Genomic DNA, 12,957 nt, shown 5'->3' on the forward strand with positions numbered 1-12,957 from the left:
GTGAAGTCTGTTTTGGGTAAGGTCTGCCTACACACAGGCAGGATCAGATAGATCAGGACCCAGAGGCAGTGGCAGCTGCACTCCATGCCACCAGGATGGGAATTTAAAGGGACCAAAGCAAAAGATAGAATCTGACTACTAAGGGAGAAGTATGTCCATACCAATGTGAACTGGGGCTTTCCTGGGGTGTCTCATGACCATTATTTTTCACAGACCATTAACCATCTGCTTCAGCCAAAGATAGTTTTCGTATCAGATGAAAGCAAGAGTAAGTGTCAATCAGGAACTTATCTAGTTGGTGCTTTCCAAAGTAGCCTAAAGCTCAGCAAATGAAAAAAGGGGAAGAAGTAAGACTTCTGGTCTAAGATGGAACTGACAATGTAGAGTCAGTGTGGTTCAGCTGCATAGTGGTAAATGGTTTAATGGGCACCTTGGCTGTGATGTCCTGCCAAGTCTTTGCAAACCTACTCTAAGTCTTAAAATTATTTCGAAATAAACTAGAGAAATAGACACCTGATTAGCAGCGGTCTTAGGGAGCTCTCACAAAGAATAGCTCCTTGTTTAAGTCATTTGGTGTATGATCATTAGCGGAAGATATGTTAAACAAAAGTTTACAAATGTCCTACCCCCAACCAAAGAGAGGTTCAGCTAAATCAGGACTATTTGTATTTTGAACACATTGGGAATGCCTCTTTCTCTACATATATGTATTTTTTTCTCTTGTTGGTATATCTAAGGGGATTATACTACATTTTGATCCATTAGTTACCACTATGAATGCTAACATTCTTTTTATATATGCATATTATACTATTAGTTATATTATAAAATATATAACATATGATATATTCTACATGTCATATATATAATATTATCAATATTATAATATACAAATGCCTTTAAATAACCCTCACCTTCAAAATTCCATGCTTACAGCACCATGCTAAGTGCTGAACAAATTAAAACATTGATACTACACATGATGCTTAATAATTTCATGTTCACTTGAGGAAAAAGGAAAATAGGGGAGGAAAAAATGTTGTCAGATTTATAAGGTAGAAAAGCAATAACATAAGGAAAAATAATTTTTTGGATCTCTACACTAACTGAAGTTAATGTTTACCCTTTACATGAAATGAGACCATAAAGTATACTAGGGATTTGGGGGATAATAATGATGAAATGTTCTCTGAGTAATATTTAGGGATTTAATTGGGCACATGTATCATACATTCTTCTCTGAAAGGTGTATCAAAAGCTACACCTTCAAAGGTGACTTGTAAGATAAAACATTATTTAAAAAGATCCAAAGAAATAAGATGAAATGTGATAAAAGGAAAATCTAATGGACCAAATTAAGAAATTGCTGTTAATGTCAGATGTCACTCCTAGCATAGTGCTTTTAAAGATCCATCTTTTCTCTGAAAGCAAGCAGCTGAGTGAATAATGTCTTAGAAATGCTTTTTTTTCCCTATGATTAGACCAACAGTATTACATAGTGGGCTTAGAAATTACTCACAACTTTAAGTATGACTTTTCACTTCAAAGTTCTTTTCTCAACCAAGTTACATTTGAAATTGACAATTCATCTTCAGGTTTATTCCCTAGTTATGAATCATGTTAGTCAAGTTGAAATCTTATTACAAAATACAATAAACTTATTGTTGGATGAAAAATTTGTCACCATAAACAAAATATGGCATACTTAAAAAAAAATTACAAACACTAGAGAAAAAACTTCTGAGTAAAAGTATAGAGTTTCTGTCTACAAATAGGAATAAACAAAAACAAATAAAAATAAAGGAGGAAGGCCCCAATAGAAATCCAACAATATCACTATCTTCACAGGAATCTAGAAAGAGAGCACATTCTCCATCCACAACAGTTGTGCTCCTCTTAGTGTTGCGAGGTGTGGGAACAAAATCTGGCATCCACACTTAATACTAACGAAAAATTATCTTGTGGAAGATCCATTTTAAGAAGGTACGCAGGGAGTGAAAGAGGCTAACACTCATCTACTGTAGACTTGCAACTTAACCATTCAGTATCCACTGCATCCATCACTATTCTTTAAGCCGAGAGGAAAAGCAGCTAACTTAAAGCAATTGCTCTTCAGACTTTCTTTTTGACTTATGGATTAGGCAGAAGTGTGTTTTGTAAATTTCTAAAATAGCTGGAGATTTTCCAGATGCCTTTATATCACTGACTTCTAGTTTAATGTTGTTTGGTCCAAGAACATCCTTTGTATAACTTTTGCCTTTTTAAGTTTAAGGTTTATTTTATATCACAGGATGTGGTCTATCTAGATGTATATTCTTTGTGCACTTGAAGAGAATGTGTATTCTGCTATTGTTTGGTGGAGTGTTTTACATATTTCAATTATATCCTGTTCATTGACAGTATTTTTCAGATTATCTCTACCTTATCAGCTTTTTGGCTACTTGTACTCTCAGTTACTGAGAGAATAATACTAATGTTTCCAACCACTTGCAAATATATCTATTTCTACTTTCAGTTCTATCCATTATTTCATCATGTATTTTGATGTATACACATTTAGGATTCTTATGGATTTGGGGGAAATACATCCCTTTTATCATTATGTAACTTTCTTCTTCATCCTTGAAAAACTTTGTTTTGAAGTGTAATTTGTCTAAAATTAATATAGTTATTCCAGATTTCTTTGATGAATGATTGGCTGATATAAAAGGATGGATAAGTATGCAATCAATGTCTTATATTTGTAGAGGATTTTTTTTTTTTTTTTGGCCACAACCGTGGCATGCAGAAATTCCTAGGTCAGAGATCAAACCCAAGCCACAGCAGTGACAATGTCAGATCCTTAACTCTATGAGCCACCAGGGAACTCTTGTAGTGGATTTCTTATTGAAAACATATAGCTGAATCATTTTTAAAAATCTAGTATAAGATTCTCTTTGAATAGGTGAATTTAGGTCATTGAAATTTAAAATGATTATGTGTTTGGAGTATGTTCTAGCTGCTTGTTAGCTATTTTTTTATTTGTTCCATTTGATCCTTGTATTTTTTTTCTTTTTCTTGCCTTCCCTGGTTTTTCAATGATTCTTTTTTATCTCATTTATTGGTTATATTATTTAAACATAAATTCAGTGGTCACTCTAGGTTCTACATCATACTTTTAAAAATAATCTAAAACCACTTCCACCATCTCGTGTGCAGAGTAAGATATTTTTAATTAGGCATTACTAATTGCTCTTCCATTCTTTTTGCCATTGTTGTCATGAATTTTATTTTATCAACACCCAATACATTGTTTGGTCTGATTTTCTTCAGTCATCTTTTAGAAAAACTGAAAATAAAATACAATTTTTTTCCATTTTCAACATTCTTCATTTCTTTCTTTCTGCCATTGTTGTCATGAATTTTATTTTATCAACACCCAATACATTGTTTGGTCTGATTTTCTTTAGTCATCTTTTAAAAAACTGAAAATAAAATACAATGTTTTTCCATTTTCAACATTCTTCATTTCTTTCTGCCTATTTGTTTCTGATTGATTATATTCCCTTTTCTGAAAAACTTTTCTGGAACATTCTTCCAAAGTCTAATGGCAGCAAATTAATTCAGTTTATGTTTCACTGTGAAAATATTTATTTCTACTTTTAAATCTGAAAGATGTTTTCACCAGACATGGAATCATGCGTTGACATTTTTTTTCCTTTCAGCACATTAAAGATGTCACTCTCTTGTCTTGTTTCCAGAGTTTGTGATGAAAAGGACTGCTTTATTCTTATCGTGTCATTCTGTAAGTAATATTTTTTTTTTGTTCTTGTTGCTTTTTTAATTTTATTTTTTTATCTTTTATTTATGTGTATATTTTTTTCTACTGTACAGCATGGTGAATCAGTTATGCTTACATGTACACATTCTTTTTTCTCATAGTACATGTTCCATAAGAAGTGATTAGACAGAGTTCCTAGTGCTACATAGCAATATTCCATTGCTAATCCATTCCAAAGGCAACATTCTGAATCTATTAACCCCAAGCTCCCAATCCACCCCATGCCCTTCCCCCCTCCCCATTGGCAGCCACAAGGCTATTCTCCAAGTCCATGATTTTCTTTTCTGTGGAAAGTTTTCTTTGTGGCGTATATTAGATTCCAGATAGAAGTGATATCATATGGTATTTGTCTTTCTCTTTCTGACTTACTTCACTCAGTATGAGCTTCTAGTTCCATCCATGTGGCTACAAATGGCATTATTTTGTTCTTTTTTTATGGCTCAGTAGCATTCTGTTGTGTATATATACCACATCTTCCTAATCCAATCATTTGTCAGCAGACATTTGGGTTGATTCCATGTCTTGGCTATTGTGAATAGAGCTGCAATGAACATGCGGGTGCATGTGTCTTTTTTAAGGAGAGTTTTGTCTGGATATATGCCCAAGAGTGGGATTGCTAGGTCATATGGTCACTCTATGTATAGTTTTCTAAGGTACTCCATACTGTTCTCCATAGTGATTGTACCAGCTTACATTCCCAGCAACAGTGCAGGAGGGTTCCCTATTCTCCACATCCCCTCTAGCATTTGTTATTTGTGGACTTATGAATGATGACCATTCTTATTGGTGTTAGGTGGTATCTCATGGTAGTTTTGATTTGCATTTCTCTAGTAATCAGTCATGTTGAGCATTGTTTCAAGTGTTTGTTCATCGTCTGTATACCTTCCTTGAAGAAATGTCTATTCAGGTCTTTTGCCCATTTTTCAATTGGGTTTTTGGTTTTTTTGCTGTTGCGTTGTATAAGTTGTTTGTATATTTTAGAGATTAGGCCCCTGTCAGTTGCATCATTTGAAACTAACTATTTTCTCCCATTCCGTAAGTTGTCTTTTTGTTTTCTTTTTGGTTTCCTTTGCTGTGCAAAAGCTTGTCAGTTTGATTAGGTCCCATTGGTTTATTTTTGCTTTCATCTCTGTTGCTTTGAGAGACTGACCTGAGAAAACATTTGTAAGGTTGATGTCAGAGAATGTTTTGCCTATGTTGTCTTCCAGGAGTTTGATGGTATCTTGTCCTTCAGCCATTTTGAGTTTATTTTGGTGCATGGTGTGAGGGTGTGTTCTAGTTTCATTGATTTGCATGTAGCTGTTCAGGTTTCCCAGAAATACTTGCTGAATAGACTTTTTTTTCCCATTTTATGTTCTTGCCTCCTTTGTCCAAGATTAATTGACCATAGGTGTCTGGATTTATTTCTGGGTTCTCTATTCTATTCTATTGGTCTGTCTGTCTGCTTTGGTACCAGTACCACACTGTCTTGATGACTCTGGCTTTGTAATGTTGTCTGAAGTCTGGGAGAGTTATGCTTCCTGTTTGGTTTTTGTATCTCAGGATTGCTTTGGCAATTCTGGGTTTTTTGTGGTTCCATATAAATTTTTGGATGCTTTTTTCTAGTTCTGTGAAAACTATCCTGGGTAATTTGATAGGGTTTGCATTGAATCTGTAAATTGCTTTGGATAGTATGGCCATTTTTACAATATTAATTTTTCCATCAAGGAGCATGGAATATCTTTCCATTTCTTTACATCTTCTTTAATTTCCTTTATTAATGTTCTATAGTTCTCTGCATATAAGTCCTTTACCTCCTTGGTCAGGTGCATTCCCAGGTATTTGATTTTTTGTGGTGCAGTTTTAAAAGGCATTGTATTTCTGTATTCCTTTTCTAACATTTCATTGTTGGTATACAGACATGCGACTATTTTCTGAATGTTAATTTTATATCCTTCTACTTTGCTGAATTTGTTGATCAGTTCAGGTGGTTTTGGGGTTGAGTCCTTAGGGTTTTATATATATAGTATCATGTCATCTGCATACAGTGACAGTTTTACCTCTTCTCTTCCTATTTGGATGCCTTTTATTTCTTTTGTTTGTCTGATCGCTATGACTAGGACTTCCAACACTATGTTGAAAAGCAGTGGTGAGAGTGAGCATCCTTGTCTTGTTTCAGATTTTAGTGGGAAGGCTTTCAGCTTTCCTCAATTGAGTATTATATTTGCTGTGGGTTAGTCATAAATGGCTTTGATTACGTTAAGGTATGTTTCCTCTGTACCCACTTTGGTAAAAGTTTTGATCATGAATGGATGTTGGACTTTGTCAAATGCTTTTTCTGCATCTATTGAGATGATCATGTGTTGTTTGACTTTTGTTAATGTGGTGTATGACGTTGATTGGTTTACGTATATTGAACCTTCTTGTGCACCTGGGATGAATCTCACATGGTCATGGTGTACGATCCTTTTTATATGTTGTTGGATTCAGTTAGCTAAAATTTTGTTGAGAATTTTTGTGTCTATATACATCAAAAATATTGGCCTATAGTTTTCTTTTTTGGTGGTATCTTTGTCTGGTTTTTGAATTAGGGTGATGGTGGCATCATAGAATGTCTTTGGGAGTGTTCCTTCTTCTTCAGCCTTTTGAAAAAGTTTAAGGAGGATGTGTTTAAGTTCCTCATTGTATGTTTGGTAGAATTCGCCTGTGAAGCCATCTAGTCCTGGACTTTTATTTGTAGGGAGTGTTTTTATGACATATTCAATTTCATTCCTAGGGACTGGTCTGCTCAGTTGATCTATTTCTTCTTGATTCAATTTGGACAGGCTGTAAGTCTCTAGAAAAACATCCATTTCTTCTAGGTTGTCGAATTTGTTGGCATATAACTGTTGATAGTATTCTATTACGGTAGTATCCATTGTGACTTCTCCTTTTTAATTTATTATTTTATTTGGGTTTTTTCTCTCCTCTTCTTGATGAGTCTAGCCAGAGGTTTGTCTATTTTGTTTACCTTTTCAAAGAACCAACTCTTGGTTTGAGTGATTTGTCTATTTTTTTTTGAATTTCTACTTTATTGATTTCCTCTTTGATCTTTATGATTTCCTTCCTTCTGCTGACTTTAGGTTTTGCTTGATCTTCTTTTTCTAATTCATTTAGGCCATGGGTTAAATTGTCTATTTGAGATTTTTTCTTCTTTTGTGAGGAAGGCCTATATTGCTATGGAATTCCCTCTGAGCACACTTTTGCAGCATCCCATAGATTTTGAGTGGTTGTGTCTTCATTATCATTTGTCTCAAAGTATTTTTTAATATCCTTCTTGATTTCCTCATTGATTCATTGGTTTTTAATAGCATGTTGTTTAGTCTCCATGCAGTGGTTTTTTTCTCACTTCTTTTCCTGTGGTTGATTTCTAGTTACATGCCACTGTGGTCAGAGAAGATACTTGAAATTATTTCTATACTCTTAAATTTGTTGAGGTTAGCTTTATGCCCCAGTATGTGATTGATCCTTGAGAATGATCCATGGGCAGTTAAAAAGAATGTATTTTCTGATATTTTTGGGTGTAATGTCCTGAAAAAGTTGATTAAGTCTAACTTTTCCATTGTTTCTTTTAGAATATCTTTTGCTTTATTTTCTGTCTAGAGGATTTGTCCATTATTGTGAGGGGGGTGTTAAAGTCTCCTACTATGATTGTATTCCCATCGATTTCTCCTTTTATATCTGCTAGTATTTGTTGTAGGTATCTGGGTGCTCCTGTATTCAGGGAATATACATTGATGACTGTAATATCCTCTTCTTGAATGGATCCTTTAACCATTAAATAGTGTCCTTCTTTGTCTTTATGGCCCTTGTTTTAAAGTCTATTTTGTGTGATATGAGTGTTGCAACTCCTGCTTTTCTGTCTGGTCCTTTGGCATGAAGTATATTTTCCCATCCCCTCAATTTCAATCTATAAGTGCCCTTTGCCCTAAGGTGAGTCTTTTGTAGGCAGCAGATTGAAGGTTTTTGCTTTTTTATCCATTCTGTCAGCCTGTGTCTTGATGGGATCATTCAGTCCATTGACATTTTTGGTGATTATTGATAGATATGTATTTATGCCATTTTAAACCTTGTTTTCCAGTTGATTCTGTTTCTCTTTTCTTCCTTTCTTTTTTTGGTTGGATGATTTCCATTTATTTTATGCTCAAATACTTTTATTTTCAGTTTTTGTGAATGTCATGTTCAGTTTTGATTTGTGGTTGCCCTGTTTTTTGAGTATGTTAACCCCTTCCTATATCTGCCTGCTTTAGTCTGATAATCATATAGGCTCAAACACATCCTTAAAAAAATTTTTTTAAAGTCTAATTTTTCTTACTTCCCTTGCCCACATTGTATGTTTTAATGTCTTTTTTTTTTTCTTTCTTTTTTTTTTTTTTAACATCTTCATGGTTAGATCTGTATGCTGGCTTATTTAAGGGGCTGCTTTCCAAATGTGGTTTCTTCCATCCTAGACTGTCCTCTTTTTTTTTTAAATTTAGAGAAGCCCTTTCAGTATTTCTTGTAGAATGTGTTTCATATTGCTGTAGTCTTTTGGCTTTTGTTTGCTGGGGAAATTCTTTATTTCCCCTTCTATTTTAAATGATAGTCTTGCTGGATAGAGTATTCTAGGTTGCAGATTTTTTCCTTTCAGCACTTTAAATATATCCTGCCACTCCCTTCTGCCTGTAGTGTTTCTGTAGAGAAATCAGCTGATAGCCTTATGGGCATTCCCTCATAATTAATGCTTTGCTTTTCTCTTGCTGCCTTTAGAATCCTCTCTTTAACTTTTGCCATTTTTATTATGTCTTGGTGTGGGCCTGTTTGGGTTCAACTTGTTTGGGGTCCTTTGTGCTTCCTGTATCTTGATATCAGTATCCCTTAGATTTGGAAAGTTTTCAGCCGTAATTTCTTCAAATATATTTTCAATCCCCTTTTCTTTTTCTTCTCCTTCTCAATGTAGATTGGCCCGCTTTATATTATCCTGTAGGTCTTTTATATTGCTTTCTTGTATTTTCATTTGGTTTTCTGTCTGCTGTCATGTTTGGGTGATTCCCATTTTTCTATCTTTCACATCACTAATTGGTTCATCTGCATTATTCATTCTGGTCTTTATTGCCTTTAGCTCAGTTTGTATCTCTGCAAATGAATTTTCAGTTTTTCTTGGCCCCTTCTTATATTTTCTAGTTCCTTTTTGAGGGAATCTGCATTACTGTTCATATCCTATCTTAATTCCTTCAGTATTTTCACTATCTCCCTTTTGAACTCAAAGTCTGTCAGACTGCAGAGGTCTGTTTCATTGTTAACTGCTTTAGGTGAGTTCTCCTGTTGTTTTAACTGGGACTGGTTTCTGAGCTTCTTCATCTTGCTTATGTTTTTCTTTTTCTGTGAGATTGGGGAAGCCAAAGTATAGTCTTCTAATTATATTTCTATGCAAGAATACCCCTTTGTATTTTTTGGGGGGTAGTTACTATTTTTTTGGTGCAGGAGTTTGAATCTTTGCTGTCTCTTTCTTTGGTGTGAGCAGTCTGTTATCCCCAGGATGCTTGGTGTTTTCAGGAAGGGGGCAATGAGCAGGGCCAGCATTCAGTGCCTGGTTGTTGGGCTCTCAACAGAAGCAAAGCCCTGCAGAAAGGTGGAACAGGTTACTCCTATTTGCAGGGCCCTGGGACGTGATAATGGACTCTAGAAGGATCTGCACAGTGACCAGAAAATTTGGCTGTAGCTGCGGCAGGGTATGTGAGTTCCCAGGGGGGTGAGAGCAACAACAGCTTGTGTGTGATTGCAGTGACCTCCTCTGAGGTGATTGGAACCACAGGTGGTGCCTGTTTAGGGTGCCCTACTGGGAGTGGGCCATGACCATCTCTAGTTTCAGAAATAACTGCAGTGGTTTGCCTCCACCACCTGTGGACCGTGCATGAGGTGATCAGTCATACTTAGCCTACATAGGAGGTGCTGCATAGGCTGTTCCTAGTTTCAGGATCCTGGGAAGTGACAGAGATCTGGTATGTGGGTACTGCCCTGAACATTCAGCAGTGGTGGCAGCAGGGTCAGTGTGTTCCTAAGGGTGCAAGAGCAAGGGGGCTATTGGTCAGCCCCCTTGAATTGGACTGCAAGTGGTACTGTTCAGCAACCCCTAGTTGTGTTGGGCCACTGCCACCTCTGGAGCCAGAGATAACTGTGGGAGTTTGCCCCCGCCACCTGTAAGTCGTGCAAGAAGGACCTGGTCCTGCTTAGCCTCCACAGGATGTGCTGAAAAAGGCACTATTAGTTGCAGGTTCCTACGAAGGGACAGTGATCAAGCATTTGGGCCCCTCCCAGAACGTTTGGCAGTGGCAGCTGCAGTGCAGGTGTGCTCTGGAGGAGTGTGAGCAACATCAGATGGTGTTCTATGATAGTGTCCTTCTCTGTGATGCCCTCTGAAGTGGTTGGGGCTGCAAGTGATTTTTGTTCAGATATCCCCAGTTGTGGTAAGCCATGCCCACTTCTGGAGTCAGGTATAATTGTGGTGGTTTGCTCCCACCACTTTCAGGTCTGGTCCACTGTGGGCTAGCAAATGGCTTTCCACTGCTGGAGACACCAGGTCTATGGTGGGCTGGCAAGTGACTTCTGGTTGTGAGGGGCTCTGCCTGAGATGCACAGTCTAGGGCCCAAGGTGGGGGGTGGCCTGGAGTACACACACTGGGGCACAAGGAGTTTTCTATGCTGGAGGCCCACCACCTTTTTCTCTCCCCTCCACAAGAATGTCACCTTTTCTCTTCTTTGGGTCTGGACATTCTCCCGGGCTGTGGCTTTCCACTCTCCAGCCCTTAGTGTAACTGCCAACCCCAGCCTGCTCCCATGGACTGACCTCTGGAGTCTAAGTCTCAACACCCAGCCCCTACCTGAGCATCACAAGCTGTGGTGTCTATGCCAGTGGTTCGGATGATCTGTGCTTCTCTCACTCTGCTCTTCAGTTCTCAGACCTCCTGCTGCACTTTCCTCGGCATCTTGGGTATCCTTCCAACTTAGCTGATATTTCCGTTGGTTAGGTTGCTTCCCAGGGTGTGGGTTCCCGTTCTCCTTCACTGCTCCCTCTCAGGAATGCTTGTCCCATCCTTATTCCTTTTCTCTCTCTCCCTTTTTCTTTTCTTCTACCCCATTATGTCAAGAGTTTCTTGCCTTTTTTGGAGGTTTAAGTTCTTCTGCCAGCATTCAGTTGATGTCCTGTGCGAGTCGTTTTACATGTAGATGTGTTTTTTTGATGTGTTTGTGGGAAAGGGTGAGTGTTCCTCTTACTCTTCCACCATCTTGTCTCCTCCCTTCTTGTTGCTTTTAGTATTTTCTCATTTTCATTGGTTTTCAGAGCTTGAATCAATATGCGTAGGTTTTTTTTTTTTTTTCTTGGAATTTATCCTGCTAAGTGTTCTCTGAGTTTCTTGGATTTGTGGTTTAGTGTCGATTAACTTTAAAAAATCTTTAGCATTCCACTCTTCTATACTATTTTTTCTTTATTCTACTTCTGCAGTTATATATAAGTTGGATTCTAATACAGTCATCTAGGTCCAGTATGGCATCTAGTTATATTTGTGTTATTTCTTTTATCTTTGCATTTCAGTTTTAATAATTCCTAATGATAGATTTGCATTTTGAATTTCTTCTGATTATTAGTTCTATTGACACAGTCAGAGATAATGTTCCATTTCTGTCATCACTTTTATAAAAATTTCTAGTATTTCCATTTTATTTTTTCTCATAGTTTCTATCATGATGCAGAGAGTGAACCTTCCTCTACATAATAAAGTCCATATATGACCAACTCACAGCTAACATAATACTCATCGGTGAACAGCTAAAAGCATTCCCTCTAAGGTCAGAAACAAGAAAAGGATGCCCACTCTCACCATTGTTATTCAGCATAGTTTTGGAAGTCCTAGCCATGGCAATCAGAGGAGAAAAAGAGATAAAAGGAATCCAGATTGGAAAATAAGAAGTAAAATTGTGACTGTTTGCAGGTGACATGATATTATACATAGAAAATCCTAAAGATATTACCAGATCCAGATATTACCAGAAAACTACTAGAGCTCATCAGTGAATTTGGTAAAGTTGCATGGTACAAAATTAATGCAAAAAAATCTTGCATGCCTATACACTAACAATGAAAAATCAAAAAGAAAAATTAGGAAACAATCCCATTTACCAGTACATCAAAAGGAATAAAATACTTAGGAGTAAATCTACTTAAAAAGACAAAAGACCTTTATTCTGAAAACTATAAGATGCTGATGAATGAAATCAAAGATGACACAAGCAGATGGAAAGATATACCATATGCTCTTGGATTGGAAGAAACAACATTTTCAGGATGACTATACTACTTAAGATAATCAACAGATTCAATGCCATCAAATTACCAATGGCATTTTTCACATAAGTAGAATAAAAAAATTACATTTGTATGGATACACAAAAGACCCTGGACAATTAAAACAATACCGAGAAAGAAAAATGAAGCTGGAAGAATCAGGCTCCCTGACTTCAGAGTACACCAAACAAAGCTACAGTCATCAAAACAAAATGGCATCAAGATAAAAATACACATATAGGTCAATAGAACAGGATAGAAAGCACAGAAATAAACCCCTGTACCTATGGTCAATTAATCCACACCAATGGAGGCAAGAATATACAAGAAGACATTCTCTTCAATAATTGGTGCTGAGGAGTTCCCGTCGTGGCACAGCGGTTAACGATTCCGACTAGGAAACATGAGGTTGCGGGTTCGGTCCCTGCCCTTGCTCAGTGGGTTAACGATCCTGTGTTGCCGTGAGCTGTGGTGTAGGTTGCAGACACGGCTTGGATCCTGCATTGCTGTGGCTCTGGCGTAGACTGGGGGCTACAGCTCTGATTCGACCCCTAGTCTGGGAACCTCCGTATGCCACGGGAGCGGCCCAAAGAAATAGCAAAAAGAAAAAAAAAAAATTGGTGCTGGAAAAACTGGATAGCTACATATAAAGAATGAAATTAGAACATTCTCTAACACCATACACATAAACTCAAAATGGAATAAAGACCTATATATAAAACTGGATAGTATAAAACTCTTAGAAGAAAATATAGGCTGAACACTCTTTAAGATAAACCATGGCAATATCTTTTTG

The 12,957-nt window shown here is 36.9% G+C and overlaps 1 protein-coding gene and 1 long non-coding RNA gene across 10 annotated transcripts in view; one reads left to right on the forward strand and one right to left on the reverse strand.

Annotated features, from left to right (window-relative positions):
* The window catches only part of LOC110259429 (uncharacterized), a 904,175-nt gene that overhangs the window by 151,205 nt on the left and 740,013 nt on the right, over positions 1-12,957 (reverse strand). The gene's annotated exons all lie outside the window — the stretch shown is intronic.
* LOC106509511 (uncharacterized) overlaps positions 1-12,957 on the forward strand; it is a 54,854-nt gene that overhangs the window by 4,152 nt on the left and 37,745 nt on the right. For both annotated transcript variants that reach the window (XR_014838427.1, XR_002341833.2), the window contains exon 3: positions 3,741-3,784. This is a non-coding gene — a long non-coding RNA (uncharacterized LOC106509511). The remainder of the gene's footprint in view (positions 1-3,740; positions 3,785-12,957) is intronic.

This window comes from Sus scrofa, chromosome 2 (genome assembly GCF_054392235.1).
Source record: "Sus scrofa isolate SSC_HxYL_T2T_F1_AM1 chromosome 2, Sscrofa_HxYL_maternal_Yorkshire_Landrace_v2.0, whole genome shotgun sequence".
Taxonomy (NCBI): Eukaryota; Metazoa; Chordata; class Mammalia; order Artiodactyla; family Suidae; genus Sus; species Sus scrofa.